The 6,131-nt window shown below is 43.5% G+C and overlaps 1 long non-coding RNA gene across 2 annotated transcripts in view; it reads right to left on the reverse strand.

The window, feature by feature from the left end:
- The window catches only part of LOC106953443 (uncharacterized), a 44,144-nt gene extending 39,147 nt beyond the window's left edge, over positions 1–4,997 (reverse strand). Inside the window, exon 1 of one of the 2 annotated variants that reach the window (XR_001426197.1) lies at positions 3,224–4,993. This is a non-coding gene — a long non-coding RNA (uncharacterized LOC106953443). Of the gene's footprint in view, positions 1–3,223 lie in introns of both variants that reach the window. The other variant, XR_001426198.1, reaches the window with a different exon arrangement.
- Between the last annotated feature and the right edge of the window lie 1,134 nt (positions 4,998–6,131).

Here is a 6,131-nt window from a genome sequence, read left to right on the forward strand (position 1 = left end):
ATTTATATTTTATTATTATATATTATTTTTCCATGACGATAGGTGAGGCTCTGCCTCACCTACCTCCCCTGACTGCACGTCACTGGTGCACACAAGACCATGATTGGCAGTGCTAAGCCCCGCCTCCTGGATCTGATTGGTTGTTTCTAGTTGGGGAGAAGGGGGAGGGGCTTGATTTGTTCACAGATTATCTTTCTCATATCAGACTGTTACGACATAGTAAAAGTTTAAACAAATATGTGAAATGCATATATTTTCTTTTACAAAAGTTACATTCCAGAAAAACAATAAAATAGAAAATGAAAATTACATACTACAGCTTTGATATAAAGAAAATTATTAGCAGATAGGTTTAAATCAAAGACAAAAACATGCAAAGCAATATATTTATGCAGCTATTATCAGAAACTGTGGTGGACGGTAAATGTAAAGTCAAAGCCTCTGTACATCTGAGTGACTCGCCTCAATAATCACACTGAATGAGTCTAGGGATCCTTAAGAAGCAACAAAGCTAGAGAATAGCAAAATGACTAAAATTAAATACATTGTCTCTGTTACAATTCCAGTTTAAACGCACCTGATTTGTATGAACTGCATTTCCTCAGTCCAAAGCCACACCCAGAGGCCCTTACAGGCCCCGGCCCTACAGGCGCACGCTGTTGGATTCTGTTTTAAAGGCAAATAGACAAGCAGTGAGCGTCGTGGTATGAAACACACGCAGCAGCTCTGGGCATGGTGGAGCTACTGCGTTCTCTCTGCAGATACCCGGTGCAGGCGGCCTGATGCGGGTGGCGCCTCTCCGCCTCATGGATACATGAGACGGATGAGCAAGCGTTCAGACCAGCACATTGAATTACTGCTGATCAAACAGAACTAATTCAATCGGTGTCTATCCTTGTCCTCCATTTCAATCACGGCTCATCCTCAAATCATTCTGGGGTTTTCTTAATGCTGACAGCCTCTCATGTTCCCAGAGTCCAGGTGAGCCATCAAACTGCTTTTAATGGCCGAACTGCAGAGAGAGGGTGGGGGGTGCATTACTCAGCAGCGTACTGTTACGGCTTTGTGCTTTTCAAATGATCTTCTGCTTGCCAGCACATGTGAGAGCTCAGAGGCTTCATGCCACAAAAGTATACAAAACTGGAGAAGGGTCGCTATCAGCGCTGGGGGCCATTATTAGCTCAGATAAAAGACGCTGCTGGAGGGGAGGGGGAAGAGGGGGCCTACGGTGATCTGACTATGATAAAGGCTGAACAATAGATGAAGAAATTATATTTACATTCATGTGTGTAAAGTGATGCATTTGGAGGGACTGGCTTTCTCATTAGTTACGGAGCGCAGTGCCAGACTCTCCAGGCAAATTCAAAGCAAATAAGAAGTTTGTGAAAAGGAAACCAGTTCAATAAATGGTGAAGTTTCTGGATTTGCACCATCTGCCTGCTCCCCCCTCCCCCCACGACCCCTCCACCCCCCCAGCTCCACCATCAGATACTCAAACAAAACTATTGTTAAACTGTCTGTCAAAGGTTTCTACTAAAGTTAATGAAAGTGCTTCGACATCATCTGACAGTTCATCTGACATCTCTTCCTCTTTAACAAAGTCGCTCTTTTCCTCCAGAATCTCCTGCATCACATCATACACTGGCCTTGTGCCCCCTGCTGGAGGACCTAAGTACTACAGTTGGGCAGTGCCAGTTTTATCCAGATATGTTCACATCGTTTGAGAAACACAATTATCATTGAGTGATTACAGAAAGCAAAATAAATGATGACGTTTTTTCATAAGTATTTAACAGAGTGATATGAGAAATGATAAATAATTATCAATATTGTCACCTCCTTAAAATAATGGCCTACGGCCTAAGGCCATTATTTTTGTTGTCAAAAATGTTGTTGTTTTTTAGGGGTGGGGGGTTTGCTGCTGCTCTTGTTGCCTAAATAACTTTTGACAAAAAATTACTTGGACCATTAAATAATGGTCCAAGTACATGGACCTTTCATGTACATTATATCTTCACCTTCCTAAAATTAGGAAGGTGAAGATATAATGTACATGAAATAGTGCAAAAATATTGATGAGTAGAGATTTTGTCAAAAACAAAAGTTTAGCCTTAAATGTGTGGACATATTTGACTAATTTCTGTTTTTTTTTTCTAGTGTCAGTGTTAAAGGGTTAACCAGGAGTCAGTGTGAGCTGTGAACACTGGGGTCAGACAGAAGCAGAACTCTGACTCCCACAGATCAATCCGACCCCGCCTTATTCACCCTGTCACCACCAGCATCTGGACTCCACCAGGTGAGCCCCGTCTACAGGGGTCCCCACCCACATCCACAGTCTCCATGACAACTACTTACCATGACGACCCACCGCCACCCCCTTCACCATGACGACCTCTGGCACCCAGCCGTCCTCCGGAGGCCTGTAATGGAGCTAACTCGGCTGCAGCGGAGCCAGCCTGGCTGAACCCCCCTCACCTCCCCACCCCCCTTCACTGCTGGGGGCTAATGCAGAGGAATCACAGGAAGCGATTCTCCTTTACACAATAAAGCCCACTTCACCCTCCACAAGTGACCCCTCACCTCCAGAAACAAGAACTGATTGGCTCCACACACCCACCCACCGAATGGAGATTCTGTCCTGCTGCAGGCCGAAGGAAAAAACTCAACATAGAAAAATAGTTTGAATAGCAGCGTTAACCCAGTTTAGTGCCCAGTGGCTTCGCCTGTTTCAGAGCTGAGTGGAGTGTGCGCAGCGAAGAGAAGGGCTGATTGTGCGCTGCAGGAATGCATGTGCAGAAGCAGCAGCTCGACACACATGCATGCCGTTTCTTAAAGCTTGTCTTTGTCTGCAGGTTGCATAATGATTTCCTGACAGCCTGTCAGACATTTGAAATTGATTCCAGGAAACAGGGCTTCCTTCTCTGTTCTCCATGCCATCATCTGCATCCCCTGATGACTCTGCTCCTGAGCTGTCTCTTTCGCTCATATTACCTTTTCAGAATACTGCTGTCCTGGGTGGAAGCGTGAGGAAAAGAAAATAATGTAGCAGCCCAGGTAAACGGGTGATTCTGAGTTTTTGACCTGCAGCTTTAAGACCTGTCTCTAATTTCAGACTGCGTGTGAAAGTTTTCCTCCTGGCCTCCCAGGACGGGACGGAGACGAAGAGAAAGGCAGGCAGGCAGCTGTGAGTGTTGCATGTTTAGCTGAGTGATGTGAGACTTACCCCCCGGCTGTCCCTGCAGGCTCAACATGCTCTCACAGCGCTGGTTGATGCTGCTCAGTGCTCCGCTCCTCCCAAAGCTTTCATCTGCCATCGCTCAAATCTCCCTTCTTCTTTCCCTCCCCTATCTCTCTCTCTCTCTCTCTCTCTCTCTCTCTCTCTCCTCATTTCTCTACATCTTTTGTCTACCCATCCCATGTCTTCCTGTCCCTCCATCCCTGCTCATCTGATTTCTCTGAACTCCCACTTTCTTGGTTCTGCTTCTCTCACTCTTTGCTTCACTTTCTCCATCTTTCTTCCCTCCCTCCCTCCCACCCCTCAGCCTCAGCAGCGCTCCGGGAGCATGGTATCGCTTGTCTCTCGGCTGGCACAGAGAACAGGCAGACACATGGGAGGGCTGTTTTGTAATCCAGCAGTTCATACCACCCTGGCACAGTGAATGGGGGGCAGAGGGGATGCAGAGCATGAGAAGAGGGGGAGGGAGGATGGAACAGGCCTATACTGCTACCTACTAACCTATACTTTCGCTTCATCCCTCTGTCTGCGCCTTGATGGTCTCTCCCTTTTTTCCCACCACCGACAAGAGGTCTCGCCTCTCTATATCCTCTCTTTTAGGTCGGGGGGGAGGGAGAAAATGAGGATGGATAGAGGCGGAATGGAAGAAGGAGGAAGTGTGGGAATAAGATGAGGAATGAAAAGGAAGAGGTAAGGGATGAACCTCCCAGATGGGATGTCTGGGAGGGTGGAGGATGGAATCTATGAAGAATCTGAGCTTCTGAAATATTTCAGCAAGAGGTATAAAATGTTTGACAAACAGGAGCAGAAGGACTATTTGTGCCCGATAGCCAACTGCGTGGAAGAACAGGTTTAAAACGGACAGGAAGCTTTGAGAGGTTGGTTCCCAGGGCGACCAGGCGGCTGCCTGTCTCACACAGAGCTGTCATCTCAGCAGATGTCCATTTAGCCTCAGTTGGCTCCAAACCCACAAAACCATCAGCAGATATTTGGTTCAAAGAATCACTGAAGTTGAGGATTGTTCATGTTCAGCACTATGATGTTCTCTCTAAATGTTCCCACGAAATTCCCTTAATTTACATTTAGATCCATGGAATATGTCTTGATCAGCCTCCCATCAGACATAACAAGACAGAAATGATTATCTTATTATTATCCATGTCCTGAAGCCTCCCTTGGCAGTGGATCCAATTCCTTACCTTGAAGTATCGATGGAAATGACAAAATTCAAAATAACTTTTTCTATTTTTCAATTTTGAGATGGTTTTTGGTATTTCCGTAAGGTGAACAGATGACAGGTTTGCCTCTCTGTTTACCTGTGTGTCTTTGACATAACACAGCAGGTCTGACATAGTAATTACAAAACTGATTGGTGACTTTTGGCTCAATGGGATCTGGTACCAGGTACACATATGAAGCATACACCAGAGGTGGCGGGGGTAGGAGTGACTTGGCTAGTTTTTATGGCAATAACCATAACCATGCTTCCATTTATGTTTTTCTATGCAGATTTTGAAGTATCTTTGAAAATGACAAGATTTTTGTTCAATTGTGCAATTTCTAATTGTTTTTTTGATATTTCCAATAAAGAGTTAATGTGTCGAAGGGGAGATGGAAACACATTTACTGAATAAGTACTGACGTAGCGAACATTCACCTCACAACTGACCAGCTGTGTCCATTGTCGGCGTCTGTCAGAATGCATTTATTTGTCAACATCTCAGGACAGCATGTAACTTCGCCAATATTAGTTAACATAACAGAAAAGCTATAACACATTCCTGAAATCCTCTCTTCATTTGTCTGAAATGTGTGGTCTGTACGAGTTAGTAATCTCTACTTCCTGTTTCTTACAGCCATGCATAACAACAACATCTGACAAAATCACGCTTTGCATGGCCTGATTGATTCGCTCCAAACCAATAGATGGAAACACGCCTAATTTGCTTTTTCCCCCCCAACATTTTAGAAGTTTGCTCAAAATCAGCATGACAATTGGATGAAAACATAGTTAATGACTGTACAATCTAGGAAAAATGCTGAATACATAAAACACACTTTGAATTCAGAAGAGAAGAACAAAATAACAAAAGTCAGACAAGTCTGAGTCCAAGAAGCTCTCTTAGACATTATTACCATTCAACTGATCATGTCTCTCTGAGGTCAGTTTAATTGAATATAATCATTATATTTGAATACAAAATGTGAACATAATGATGCGTTACATTACCCATTTAAACCATTAGATGGAGTTTCAATGTCATACAGTCATTGGTATTTCCTAGGACCCAGCCTGCTTTCTTAATTATCTCTGTCTTTATATGAATATAATGTATAAATCATTATCCACTTTTCAAACTCTCCTCCATTTTTTTTATACTTCTCTAAAAGGGCCATATGGTTGCTGTTATTTCTTTCCAGTGCTTACACAAAGCTGTGATTTTAATACATGCAAGACCATTCTGCTCTGGTTCATAAACTGAACTTTACCTGCAGCATATGGCTACCGTAGGCTGCTCCAATATGCTGCTGCAGTAAGATTTTCTAATGTGCGATGGTCTGAATGTCTTTTTGAAAAAGTGAAGGTAGTGAGATTGAACTCATTGAGGCATGAAAGGAGAAGACATGGGAAGTGTGTGTGCTTGTAGTGAGGACTGACTGTTCTGGTGCTGTTTTTTGGGTTTGGGTTTGGGTTAGGTTTAGGACTAACGTGTGAATTGGGTTTAGGTCAGGTTAAGGGTTACACATATACTAGTAATACTTAGGTTTAAGGTTTAAGATAAGATTGAGCTATAGAAATGAATGAAACATGATTGCAAAGTCAATATTAAGTTATTGTGAAGATAGAAAGATATACATATGGACTTGATGAAAAGTATGCCTAATACCTGCTTAA

Source organism: Poecilia latipinna, unplaced genomic scaffold, assembly GCF_001443285.1.
Source record: "Poecilia latipinna isolate Pla-1442-1.1 unplaced genomic scaffold, P_latipinna-1.0 Scaffold581, whole genome shotgun sequence".
Lineage (NCBI taxonomy): Eukaryota > Metazoa > Chordata > Actinopteri > Cyprinodontiformes > Poeciliidae > Poecilia > Poecilia latipinna.